This window comes from Sapajus apella, unplaced genomic scaffold (assembly GCF_009761245.1).
Source record: "Sapajus apella isolate SASKATOON/1434 unplaced genomic scaffold, GSC_monkey_1.0 scaffold40, whole genome shotgun sequence".
NCBI classification, from domain to species: domain Eukaryota; kingdom Metazoa; phylum Chordata; class Mammalia; order Primates; family Cebidae; genus Sapajus; species Sapajus apella.
Window position 1 is genome coordinate 6,636,288 of NW_022436980.1, and position 14,697 is coordinate 6,650,984.

General features: G+C 38.6%; 1 protein-coding gene across 13 annotated transcripts in view; it reads left to right on the top strand.

The window, feature by feature from the left end:
- Nucleotides 1-14,697, top strand: part of ZBTB20 (zinc finger and BTB domain containing 20) — a 796,445-nt gene that overhangs the window by 686,213 nt on the left and 95,535 nt on the right. For 2 of the 13 annotated variants that reach the window (XM_032299321.1, XM_032299319.1), the window contains exon 2: nucleotides 12,941-12,991. The exons of 10 other annotated variants lie outside the window; for them this stretch is intronic. The gene's annotated coding sequence lies outside the window, so the exon portion shown is untranslated. Of the gene's footprint in view, nucleotides 1-10,234; nucleotides 12,992-14,697 lie in introns of those variants that run through there. One more of the 13 variants, XM_032299317.1, reaches the window with a different exon arrangement.

Consider the following 14,697-nt stretch of genomic DNA (forward strand, 5'->3'; position numbering starts at 1 on the left):
CTGAAATGGAAGGCTTTTGAATTCCAAGCATGATTGTAGAGATTCAAACACATTTCCATCTACTTATGGACCCTAATGGCCTTATTCAGAGCAGTACAAACCTATTAAGCCAAATAAAAGATTCACTTTGCCAATAGATATCTTTTTTAAAATCCTAAATCAAGAATATAGCAATTGGTCTGGTGTCAAAGTATAATTCTGGCTGTAGGAGTAAACTGTTCTCTATATTAGATATTTTTCTTTAATGAGACAAAGATATATAAAGAATAAGCTTCAATCTGTACAAACATCCTAAGCATCTGCCCAAGCTACTGATCTGTCCCCTCAAGAAGTAGGCTAAGTGTATCTAAAGTCCCTAAGATCATTGGAAAAGAGGCCACATTAATTTCACTTTGGACTGCTGTTATTCTTTTGATGTTGGTCTGAGCCCCTTAAAGCCCTTTCTTCATGCAGACCTCAGTGGAATGATAATGTCATGAACAGGGCAGGTGAAGATAAATAAATGTGATTTTTTAGACATGATGTTACCCTCTAATAGCTTTTCCCCAGGCCCATTCCAAGCATCCAGGAAAGAGAGACTTTGCTTCCATGGGGAGTGAAGTCATAGCTTCAACTTAGCATAATAAGAAAAGGAGCAAGCATACTGTAAGTGAAATCAGTGAGTTTCTGCTGGGCTATGACCAGATTCTCCTGTTTCCTCTATTTTTTTCTCAAACTGAAAAGAGTTATTGTGGTAATTCACCTGCACTTCTGAACCTGTGTGCATATCCCCAAGACCTACTCAAGGTAAAGCCAGAAAGACATTAAGAGCAGACTTTCATCCAGGGGACTCCGCTTCTCTTTAGTGACTTCTGCTTGTTTGGTTGTTGTTTTTAAATAAATTTGTGTTTTTAGAAAATATGTTTCAATTCCCAGACATTGATATCCTGGGCATCCTGAGGTTGTGACAGAAGCACGGATTAGTGACTGTGACAAATGTCGCAGAAGCCAGTGCAGTTGCAATCTATCAAATATGTTGGCAGACCCCAGAATTTTCTGATCCTTGTTGCAGAATTCAGTTGTGTCCTTACCGTAGGGAGACAGGGTTAACTGAGAGTTTTGAGAGTCGTGGTACGTGCTTTTCCATTTGGGTCTTGGTAGGTCTGGGACTGGAATACCTTGGTAAAAACAATAACTAGAACGAGGGCCAGCTTCATGGGTGTACAACCTGTGCAGTTGCACAAGGTCGTATGTTTGGACGGACCCTATGCCTGGCTTAATGTACTGTTGCTGTCCTGAAATTCTTAACAATTTTTGAATAAAAAGCCCTACATTTTTTTATTTTGCTGTGAGCTCCACAAGTTATAGAGCTGGTCTTGCCTAGAATTTATCTTTCCCTAGCATACCAAATTGAAGGTATCGGTCATGTCTCCTCTTACTGAAAATGATCGCTTTTTCAATTCCTCAAAAGTTAATTCCTCCATTAAACTCTTTGAAGATTTCTGTCCACAAAATGTGATGTGGTTCAGAAGAACTCATCTCTCCTTCTTTCCTCCAAGCCCCTTGAGACGATTATGATTAAGGTGATCTTGTTTTGTAATCAGAAACTCTATAACTGTCTCAGCCAAGTTTTTTTTTGTTTGTTTGTTTTTGTTTTTTTGGCAAGAACTGAATACTTAGGAGAAATAGTTGTATCATAGTGGTGAGTTGTATCATTTGTTTTGGTTACTACAAATAGTTGTATCAAAACTTTGAGTATCAAAATTTTCATCTTTATTGGATCATTAAAATAGGCTTCAGTCATTAAATTGAGATTATAAAGTGAGCACCTAACATTAAGATTATCTTAGCCTAGGTACCTCCCAATCATCATGTGATCCAACGCATCTGTGTATGCTAAAAACAAGCTGATCTCTCAGCCCTGGCCCTGCGTTTCTCAGACCCCCACCATTGCCACTGCTTACTCTGTCTTTTATGGCCTTCCCCTCATCTTCCCTTCTGAATTCACCTCGGATCAGCACTTTTATTCTTCTTACTCAACACACAACTGGCATTAGCAGGAGGCAGTTCCTCTCTTCAGTTTACATATAGCATCTATGGAGAATATTATTGTGGAGTTTTGTACATACACACTAATACCTGCCACCACATTGATGAGTATGAATTACAGACCCCAGAAATGGATGGGCCTGTCTACAGTGACAGCTTTTTATGACCAAGCATTAATTCAAAAAATGTAGGCCTCCTGACTCCTAGTCAGGTATGCTTTGGATAACTCAAGGGGTCTTCAACTTTCCTGAAAGGTAGATTCCACATAACTGGCTCCTAAACCTGTTTTCAAGCACCCATTAGTTAAAGGAGGAGGAGAAGAAAATAAATATATATATATATATATATATATATATATATATAAATAAATATGTTGTAGGAGCTGAGAAAAGAGTGCTGTGTGACAAGGAGCCTGACTGGCCACCTTAAGCTCTAGTTAGCCTCTTCGAGCCTATAAAATACTTCCTATTACTAATAATATCTTCAGGACTGTTGGATCTAGAGAGATGCTCACCTAACACAAAGCCTAACTCACTTGGAAGCTGAGGAAGGGATGGCTTCTTCTATCTCTTCCTCCTCCTTCTTCCTCATCCTTACTTTCACACATTTTTTTCTCCCTCCTCTAGGAAAGGAAGGAAAGCAGGAGGGATCTGATGGAGAGAGTCTTTGTAAGTTTAAATTATAAGAGATTAAGCTACCCTCACCTCAATCAAGTAGGCTGTAGTTTGCTGACCTCCTATTGAGCAACAGCACACCCATGGAGCAACAGAAGAGCCAAAGGCATTTTTGATAAACCATGACATCTCTCCAGGGATTATTTTTAGTGGTTTACCAGCTGCAAACAAGGCCCTGGCCAAAATCAAAGAGACTGGTTCTTTTCAATCCTTGTTACCCACTTCATCTTCTCCTTTGCCAGCAGAGCCTAAGGTCCTTGTGTTAGTTAATCTGATTCCTTCCTTCAGCTTCCCTTTTCCAAAATTATCCCTATCCCTCCCTCCAGCTCCAGTTCAAAGCTGCTTTGCGCTGAGATAACTCTCTTGGAGTTGAAGTGGTTACAGCATGGAGGCATGAATGGCCTAACGCCTTTATGGCCTGTTTGCACCTCAGAAGTGCTGGGAAACCTTTTTTAACAAGGGGACTTTTCTTCTTGCAGGCTCAGAATCTGCCATGTTCCCAGTGTAGCTATACTCACTCCAACCCTTTCTTTTCTTTTTTTTTTTTAAGAGTTGGAGTCTGACTCAATCACCCAGCCTGGAGTATAATGCCACAGCCATGGCTCACTGCAGCTTCAAACTCCTGTCCTTGCATTATCTTTAGTCACACATGTGATGTGAACTCAGAAAAGCAAACTTTCTTCCTGGGGGAAAGAGAGGGAGGGAATGTAGGTTTACATAGTGAATAAACCCCAGTATGATAGCAAAGGGCCTCTCTTACGAAAATATGGCACAATATTACTTTTTTTATTTATGAAAATAAGTTTCTATCTTGGATAGCCAGACCCTAACAAGTAACATTATAAGAGTACTATAAACAAATTTAAAACCCAAATGTTTTGTGGTAAGTCAGGGCTTCTACCTCCTGTGAACTCTGGACATTTTGCAAATTTGAATAATCAGTCATCTTGAGTCTCCTCTGTTTTTAGAGTATTGAGGCTCAGATAGGACACAGATTTTCTTCTAGGTCACCAAACTCAACAGCAGAGCTGAGTTTGGGGCCCTCAGGCCTCTAGGGAAATCTAGCTGTTCTGTCTGATCGTTAGGGGAACTCCTAAGATCACCTCCATGCACCCCAGCCAGCTTTTCTTTCTTCTGGTTGTTTATCTTTAACAGTTGTTGCTCCTGCAATCGTAGAAAAAAAATATTAGCACAATCATCAAAGGGAGGCTATAGAGCATTAGAGGAATATTAGCAACTATTGAAAAGACATTTGACCTATTTCTGTAGTTATCAATTTAATAGTGTTTGTTGCCAGGAAATGCCCTGATGGCGGGTGGGCAGTTGGATTGCACCAGCAGCCTGTTCTCAGAGGCCCTCCAGTTACAGGAGGTGGTAATTCTAGTTAATAAAAGGGTAAACTTCAAACACATTTTAACCAAATCAAATTGTAGTGGGAAATATCATATTACTGATGTTCAAGCTGACTCGCAGCTGGTAACATTAGTCAGTATATAGGCCCCAAATTCTGACTTTTCAGCCTTTTCAGATGAGTTCCTGGCAGTGAGAGAGTTCCCCAGGCACATTGTTATGTAGGAATAGGAGATTTTTAACTAACATAGGAGCTAGCATAAATGAAGAATTTTTTTATTCTCGTTAGACTTTTTATAAGATTGTCAGATATTCAAATAATATGTAACCAAGCCAAACTTCAGGTTGATAGGAAATCTAGAGCCAGGAGTTTTAATTTTTTTTGTTGTTTTGTTTTTTTCTGTGACATGTTGGCAAATGATAAAAGCAATTCACTCTGCTAACCAGAGATGCTGGGCAGAATTCCCCCAACACTGATTTCATGCCATGAAAAGCACATGAAGTCTGGCCTGGCAAGGCATGGTGAGGAGCACAGGCTTTGTGTCCTCCTGCTCCAATTTGAATTCTAGCTTAGTCCCTGCTGGCTGTGTGACCAGAAGACATTCACCTAACTTCTCTGAATCTTAGCATTCTCATACAAAAAAATGGGCAAAATATCAACCATTCATGTTTGGTATAAAGATCAAATGACGTAATATATGTAAAGAGATCCACGCATAAAGAAAAACAGTGCCAAACATGTACCAGGTGTTCAGAAGTGACCATTGTTATCTTCTTCCCTTTTGCTGCTATTGTGTGCAAGGTTTTTCTTAAAAATTTTTTCCCAATAAAATGCACAGCTTTTAATATGATAATAAAAGGAAACACTTGTGGATATTCCACAGACTAATCTAGTCAGTCTTCTTTGAGTGAATAGCTGTTTGCCACCTCCTTTTGTCCCAGTTAAGCTTAGACTTCCCGTTATTAGCCTCTTCCTGGATCATACATCCAAAAGGATACATGGGCTACATGATAAATCAAATAGATAGCCCCCAGTGACACAGCCCCAAGTTGTATGAGCAGTGGTGAGACAAGGGATCATATCAGTAGCTAGAACCCTCCATCTGTCTTCCTTACGTGTCCTACTCCACCTCACTTCGAATCAGGAGAAATGCCAGACACCTTTCTATGGGATTGCCTCCCACCTGGATTTTTTCCTAAACTTTTTCCATTGTGCCTGAGTCTCCGTTTTCACAGAGATTAATTCTGATTTGATTCGCCTATACTTTTGATGCTCTAAAACCTTTTTATTGTGGGCAGGTTGTCTCAAATACTGTATTTGAGGATGGAAAAAGAAAACATTGCCCAAATGTAAGCACCATTGAATCAAGGAAACAGTAGTTTTTCAATTGCATTATTTGAGGATCCAGACAACCTTGAATTCCTTACAAAAGCACATCAGTAAGGCTATCCTCTCTCTTAAAAAGGCACATACACACACACACACACCAACTACAGAAGGCTGCTTTTCATAAGGTAATCGACTAGAGTGTCCAAGAGGAATACAAAATGAAAAAGATGTTTCTGTAGGAAGAACCCAGACCTAGAAGCCGAGACATTCAAATTCTATTTTCCACGGCCATGGGAACTTTCTTCTTATATGGATCCCAGCATATCTGCCTCTCCCCAACTCCACTGTTACATCTAGAGAACATGGATTCCAACTCATACTCCTTAGGGGCTATCAGGAAATTTATTTGTTGCTGTTTTGAAAGACATTTTGACCCATACCAAGAGCATTTTGCATGGGCCAAGTATTTCCCTCATTTTGGAGGATGAAGCCCTGAATTGTACTTCCTATCACTCTGGAATGGGTAAAAGACTGAATTTTCACACTGGTATGGGAAGACAATGATGTTATTATAGTGACAACTTCTAACAGGGTGTTAATAATCATCTAAAATATCTAGAACTACTACAGACCCGTTGACCTGGTCCGTCATTCAGTTGACTTCCACTTTTATCCATGCACGTTTTTGGTAAACATTAATTGAGACAACCCAGTGTGAGAGGTGCTGTGGACACAGCGTGCACACCGCTCCCCTCACGTCCTAGCTAACCCTCCAATCCCCTAATGTACATCGATTGTAAGTTGACTTAAAATTTAGTACAGATCCTTTTTCTCTGTGCATTGAGTCATTTTAGTTTTCTGTGCATTGAGTCATTGTAGTATGTCTAGAAAGAGATGGTTCTATAGCTAGGAGGATTTGCTTCTTCTGAACTGCTAAAGTACCTATTTGTGTCTCCTGTGGCACTGATTACATACTGTCTTATACTAGAGCATGTTTATATGTCTCATTCCTCCTGCCACTGCATAGTAAGCTTAATAAATATAGAGACTGTACTTACACACAGTTATATCCTTCTTAACACCTAGAATATACCATCAGAAATAAAAGCTATAGTAGTAAATGTTGTGATTTTAATGAGTGAAATTAACAATGGCATGTGAGTTTTTGGAAAGAAATTACCTTTTCTGAATTCATAAATTTCTACCCAGAAGCACAGAGCATCACTCAGTTACATCAGAAAAGCTTAAGGATTTTTCTCCAGTTATTACGTAAATGTTTTATTCTTCCCCACTCTTGACATTTGCACATAGTAGGTTTTTAATAAATTATTATTGATATATTAATTAAAAGTATAGAATAAAGTAGAGGTGTCCCACTTCTGTCTTTTAAAATTGTAATTTTGATTCTCATTTACTTCTTTATCTTCAGACCTTGTCTAGTCCTACAACACAGATATCCTGGGATTTCATTCCAAGTGGTTCCTGAATTGAGCTTAGAAGTGGTTGTGACTTTTAATCTGGTTTCTTTATCAGTCTCCTTACAGGGCAGAAGGAAAATCAATTTTTTTTCTGTCTCCTCCTCTTCCTCATAGGACTGTTATATAGTTGAAAAGGACCTATATCTATGTAAAAATATTTTAATTCCTAGAATAAATATAGTATCAGATTCATAATGTCAGATTGAGGAAGCTTTGGCATCCCAGCACACCAAATAGTTTTGTACACCCTGTTTCAAGCTTATCCACAGACCGGAGGGGTGAGGAGTTTATTACTCTAAGTTGTTAGGTTAGGTTCATGTGATCTGTACCAGCTACATTAACTGTGACCTCAGCCCAAATGAGGTAGCTGATTTAATATGTCCTCTCCAGCAACACAAAAGCTTCACCATTACTCTCCGACCTGATTAGATGCTAAATTTCATCCACACAAAATGATCTGAAACCAGTCACCTTGGTGTTAGGTCACAGGAAGTGATAGCAAAGAATTCCAAAATAAATGCATTTTTCCAGTTTTCCTTTGGTTCTTCCTCAAAGTCTGTCTCACAGCAGACTCGGAGAGCCAGTCCCTCCTCAGCTAGACATTCTGTTGAGTCATGTTTACTGTCCCCCTCAGAAAGGTTCCAAAAGCAAATGCAAGAGGTTGCCGAATGCAGGGACATGTGGCGTGCATGCTACTGAAGTGAGAGGCATAGCACACACCTGCTTTTTGGCTGTGGCAGGCCATCTTGACTGTGCCATGCCACAAGTTAGCATTTTGGATGAGCAATTGCCATTCTGTTGTTTTCTTCTCAACACATGGTGTTCAAAAACAGTTAAAAGAAAACTGTACCCATTTGCTCATCCCAGAAATCTAAAATTTCAAAGAAGCATGCCAAATTAATTTTCACATAATATTTTCCAAGCTTTTTCTTTGCACTGAGAAATGATATTTCACTTTTTGAACTCTTAGGTCCTGGCCTGAGGTAAATGGGTACAGTTTCTCTTTAAATGGCATTAAACATATCAAAGCAGGATTATATCTGTCACCGTCTTTTTTTTTTTTTTTCTAATGGAATCAAAATCCTTCAGGGAGTGTCCCAAATCCACATTAATGTCTTTGAGTGCTAATGTTTCCACTGGGACTTTTACATTAGCAAAATAGAAGTGTGTGGTTTTCCCCCTCCTCTCTCTGCTGTCTGTATAAGAAAGAGACAACTACACATCCGTTATTCTCCATGGCCTTCAGCTAACCCACGTCAAGGTGGTAAAAGATGACTAGAGATTTTTGATGCTCATGTTTTCTTTTCTACCCTTTCACTCTTTTGTGCCACTTGACTGGAAAGCTACTGTGAATGCTATTTCCAACATGGACAAATCTTCGGAATCCCAGCCATGAATCCCATGGAATCCCAGCATTTGGCCTGTTAAACAGACCAAACTGCAGCAGCCATCAATGCTGTTTTTACCCTTGGTTCTTACTGTGGAAAAATTAGACAAATAGCCAGAACTTTAGGATCTCACTGTAGCTATTTTTGTCATTAATATTGGGATATCAGTCATGTGTCCTTTTTATTGCTGACACTTCCCGTCTACCTTAATCCCTCTTTTTTGTTCTTTAGCAAAGCAGTTCAAATGGTATTTTGTCAACTCTTGATTATCAAGTGTCAGTGGAAGACTACAATGTCATAGACAGAAAATAATTATAAATAATAAATAACTTTAACATAATGAATAATTAACGGTCATAGTACATTTAATCTTAGAATGCACCTTTTTCATGCATTTGAAAATGCTCTGGAAAATTACACAATTTCTTGAATAATTGTTTTTATACGTAATGTAGAAGGGCCTAGAAGGCTCTGTAGTATCCGTCTCTGATCCCCATCCAGAGTTTTTCTTCTTTTGGCACCATCCTACCTACTGAGGGCTTTGGCTGTAGAGCTGATAGAGAGAACCATCCGTGGAGAGCTGGGAGGTGTCTTGCTCTTGAAGCTCACTCTTTTCATCATTTCACTTTCTGGAGCACTCTGGAGAACTATACTACTTCCTTAGACCCTCTTCCTATCCTTCCTCCTTCTTTTTCTTCTATACTTCTTCCTGCTTTTTCTGTTTTTCCTTTTCTTTTCCCATCCCTTGTGAAACTAGTCGAGGAACGTGAACTGGGGTGTGTGTTTGTGTGGATGAAGGGGCGCAGGGAGGAGGGGACTCTCCAAATGCTCCAGCTTGCCATGAGGAGAGAAACTCCATGTTTTCATTTAAACAGCTTTCCCCACATCTATACCTTCATATATGAAAGAAAAATTCACTTGTTTTCCTTTCCACACTTTACAGAAAACAAGGTAAGTAGAGACAGTGAGAATGCCAACCCTGGAGTTAAAATGAAGCAGACTATGTGCTCACCTTTAAATATTTCTAAAGATAAAACCCTGTCTACGGGCAATTAGGCCAGGTTTTTGTGGGTGTAGTGCATGATGTTTTCCTGGCATTGAAAGGGTTCAGGGGGTATTTTTGTATGTTTTTAGCATTAATTGCATGATAACTTTGCAACATCAGGAAAATGGTCTTCTAAAATTTTTAAGAAATACATGAGTCATATGAATTTTCTACATTAATATTTTATTTGGTGGATCCAATGTTAGTTTGCTCATACTCGTATATTTAAACATCAAGGTGGCAGAAAATGTGTGTTTATATTTTAATTGATTCTGCACATAACTTAGCACCATATAATAGATATTCATTAAAAAGATTGCCAGTGGCATTCATTGTTGTTTCATCTTTGGGTTTCTCTTTTAGCAGGCTTATAGGCTTTGTAGATGGACGAACTGGAATTCAAATCGGGTGCCATGAATTACTTTCTAGCTTTGTGTGTCTGATCAAAATACACTCTTGCTATGCCTCAGTTTCTTTACCAGAAGAAATGGAAGCATAATCTCTGCTCTGGAGGATGTTTATAAGGATTAAATGAGATAATTTCTGTAAAGAAACTAGTGTAGTACTGAAATATGGCAGGCACTCACATGTTATTTTTCTCCTTTCTTTTTTTTAAGAGAAATGCTTGGGTAATATGACCACTTCTTTGGTCTTAAGCTATTACTATTAGTGATTTTTCTCCATAACCACATTGCTTGAACTAATTGTGTTCATTAGGTTTTAGCTACTCAATTTTTGTTCATCTCAAAGGAAATCATTGTGCTTTACCATATACTAAAATACAACTGTAAGGGAAATGACTTGGAGATTAAGTACAGTCATCCCTTGATATCCAATCAGCAAGGGCTTTGTTCCAGGATTGCCCATCCCACCCTGCCCCACCCCACCCCACAGATATGGAAATCAGCAAATGCTCAAGTCCCTAATATAAAATGGGATAATATTTTCATATAACCCATGGACATCCTTCCATGTACTTTAAATCATCTCTAAATTACTTATAATACCTAATGCAACGTAAAGTCTATGTAAATAGCTATTACACTGCAGTGTTTTTTGTTCGTGTTGTTTTTCATTGTTGTGTCATTATTTTTTATTGGAGGGTTTTTTCCCCAAATTTTCAATTTGCAGATATAGAACCCATGGATACAGAAGGCCGGGGGCCAACTGTAAGTGTGTTGGATCTGAAAAAAGCATGACTTAGCAAGGTTCTCTGCCTTATTCCTGGATTCATCCCCATCCTCAACCTCAGTACCCTCTCAGAGACTGGGCAGAAGGAAAGCAGCAGAGACCTCTGTTTCTGAGCCACTGTGTTAGGACATTGAATTTAGGATAGATTCTAAAGGGAAAAAAAATCCAAATGCACAGGACAACTGAAATCCAATCTTTAGATTGGTACCAGAAACATTCCAGATTATTTCCAGTGTCAAACTAAAATATAATGCAAGGTTTATGCCTTCTCTCAAGATTCAAAATTAATGATTGTGATTTGTATTAATCCAATTGAAATTAGTTTGACTACTTATTTAAGAGGTTGTATTGTAGACGTAAAACAACTATATTGTTAGCTCTTTTGAAACAGCACAAACTATATCTAATGTTACATTTTTTGCTTTTATAATACTTGCACATAGAGTTCAGTAAATGTTCGTTCACTGAACAAATGAATCTAGTCAATGACTTCTTGACCATGATAGTGAAAATGCTACTGCACAGGGTCCTATTTTTACTACCCAGCAATATATTTTATACATACTCATCTATATTTATAGATCTGTCTCCCTCCCTGTATCCTTTTTGTGTATCTATACATAGATATATAATTATTTAAACAAAATGCCTTGAAAGACCCAATTCCACTGGATCCCTGAGAGCCCAAAATCTATCTGTAGATTCATTACTGCTAGAATTGCCAGCCACACAATTAGCCTCTATCGCCATTGGCAAGGCCTCACTTTTCTCATTTACAAAATGACTAAAAGATCTCTAAGGTAAGCAACACTTCCCACTCCCGAATTCGATTCTTTCTCTCTCGTGAGACATCACATATCTTTTTGAGAGGTATCCTATTGTTTGAACTTGGCACATGTTTTTTTCCCTAATGCAAGAATCACAAAAGAAATAATTTGTGATTCTACTAGGGGGCTGGGGACTTGTACTTGTTTTTAAAACTCTTCAGGGCAACCACTGGATAGGTGTCTTTTCATTTCTGTTACTTTAACACTGGGACTCAACATGGTGGGGCCAGCCAGACCTCCAGAGGAGCCTGCCTGGTTTCTGTCATTCCCCCACCTGACCAAAAAAAAAGACTGAAATCCACCCAGTTCCCCACTTCTGAGCACCTTCAGAGCACTTCCTCTTTAGTGCAGATGAGGCCTGTGCCTCCCAGTCTAGCTCCATAGATGCTTTTCTGGTGTGCTTCATGTTAATAACATAGTCTGCTTCCGTCAGCCTTACCATTTCCGGAGTGGGGTGTTTCTTGGTAGTTTGCATTTTTTTCTTTTAATACCTGCATATTTGATGTTGTGTCTGATAGAGTCTGATTGTCCCCATTGTGAAAGTGGTTTTAATGTCATTAATATGTTGATTTGGTTCATAAAAGTGAGAGTAAACTGCCAGTGTCGTATAGTACTTTGTTGGGGGGAAGGGGACTCTCTCTTTTATTTTCTCTTCTTTTTACAGAAAGAAAAAGGCCTCAAATTGTGCCTTTTGGATTATCTTGTTCTCTTTTTACATTTGAATTTCAAAATCCCCTTTAAATGAACAAATCTCAAGGTTTCCATACGACAACTGCCTTTGGGCGTGCCCCTCCCTCACCCCCATAACATTATGGCTGTGGGCACCTCTTCCTTTCAGCTCTCTGTGAATATTCTGTGTCCTTGGCCCTCTCCCAGAGTCACATTGACATTCAGACAACAACCTCTCCCTTAGTTGGTGCTCCTTGATTGCCAAAACCAGCACTCTGCCTCTATTGCTTTACCTCTGTAACAATTACTCTGCACGTTCCTGAAGAAAAATAAAGTTTTAACATTTAATTTCTTACACAATAAATTTTGATTAACACCCAGGTATTAGATGTTGATGAGTGCTGAGGGGAAGACCCAGACGGCAGACACCAAATCTTATTTTTGGAGACTATTTACAGTATAAATGTGTAGCACTTGGTGGTGGGCAACTCTTGCGCATTTGAATAAAAGAGGAACAGAGTTGTTGCCTCATGTGTGTCAGGACCTTCTCCTCTTTGGTCTGCAATGCAGTCCTGCTTTGGCTTAATTAATCCATTAAGCTTTATCTTAACCTTAGTCAGTAATGATCGAGGGGCTCACCGGAGCCATCTAGAATGGGAGAAATTAGATGGATAATGATTTTTGTGCTGATGATGTGTTCTGTCTTTTTATATAGTTGATCCCGTGAGGGACATATTTCTTTGGTGTATTCCTGCTGATGTTCTCAAGACAGATATATTACAGAGAAATAAATCAGACTGTGAGACTTTGCTAGTGTCTAATTCTTGGTGTGTAAATTTAGCGTTTTAAAATCAAAGCTGTTTTTAAAAATACAGTTTTATCAATATAATATTAAACAATCAGGAGAGTGAGAGAAATTTGGGAAACTCTCATTTTGGTATTATTTCTTATTACATTCAGATGTTGCTGTGGAATATTTATGTTAATAGTCTTCTGATTCCTTCCTCCTCTGTGAGTAAACTGTTTAAGATGGTTCCTCCTCTTATCCAATTCAACAAGTGTTTAGTGATACCTATCATGTGCATAGCAGTTGACAGTTCTCAAAAAGCATGAGACCTAAATGGCTTTATATATCTTAAAGTAACAAAAAAGGACATTTTAGTGTTTGTTTTTCATACCAATTTGAAATCAAGACTTAAAAGTTGCAATGCAATAAATAATCAAACTGTATTAAATACCATATTTTTGCTGCCATCAAAACAGTTTATAAACTACAATATACAATTTAAAATACAGTATTTTTTCTGAAATGTGTGGAAACGTGGATGGAGTGGTTCTTACCTTATTTTAGAGGGTTAACAGTTGGCTGGTAATCATCTTGGAAATCTCTCTGGCGTAAGTGAGGTTTAAGTTATCATTTGAATGAAGGAAAGATATTCTTCAGTGCATGAGGGATTATTCCATAGATGCAGGCTTATGTGGGAAAAGTTCAGAGGTGGAGAGGGTGTATTCTCAGTGGAAAGAAGCCAGAAGACAAAAGTGACTTTCTTTGTGGATTAAGGTGAGCCTTAGTGGCACCAGGCGCTGACAGGTTAGACAAGCAAACCTACAGGAGGCTTTCAGTGCTGGGAGTCTGGAATTCGCAATTGATCTGAAGTAGGGTAGAAATCCACTGGAGGACTAAAGAGGGGACTGTGACAGTCAAGCCATTGAGAATATGTTTGGAGTGAGGAGGCAGTTTTCATATCCTAGGTACAATGTGATTAGGAGCTGGCCAAGAATATTAGTAAAAAAAAGATGTATTTGAGTTAATGTCATCATGAGAAAATTTCTAGATTTGATAAGTGGCTCTATATGAGAATCAATATATTAAAATGTGAATGCTTAGCAGAAGATTGGGCCATTGGATGTGTTGGACTATGGTTATACAGAATTTGTATAGCAGAATGATTTAAAAGGAAAGAGAGAATGCTTTTTATTATAGGGGTTTTAAGGAGCTAGCAGCCATCTAATTAGAGATATCCTGAAGAGAAAGTGTGATCTAAGTTAACTAGCTTAGTTATCCCTAACTAAAAGAGGTAGGTTATGAGAAAAGATGGATAAGTGCATCAGCCCCTCAGATGCATGAGTATAATTAGAAAAAACTGTGGCCTTAAGATGATTCTTTGAGGGGCAGCATATTGAGGAGTAACAAAAGGTTATATTGAGGAAATAAATGAAAGGAGAACACTGACCCAAGATTATAAATTACAGAAGCCAAAGACAAAGAAAGAAATCTTTTTGAGCTTTTTAGGGTCAAAAAAGCAAAAAACAAAAAAGGGCTAGAAAGAACTGCAGGATTGTCTCAGCCAATATCCAAATTTTGTGTACTGGGAAAAGGAGACCTAGAAGACAGATGTGGTCCGAGGAAGAAGAGCCAACGTGTAAAAGAAATAGGACTTCCAGTGCCCCTTCACCTCTGCTGTGCTGCCTCAGTGGGGGACTCGTCCAATCAACTCTTGCAAATGTCATAAGTTAAGCAAAGAACAGCTAAATTTGTAGAGGGCCATGCTGACACAAACTGGCTTGTGTAATTCCATTGCCAAGAGTAAGGAAGAAGGTGATATTAAAATCTCTGTCTCTGCTTCAGCTGTGGACAGGGTGGTCAACTGAAGAATTAAAAGGTTTTGCGAATTTCAGAGCAACACCCTATTGGCTGCTAAATATCAGAATCACAT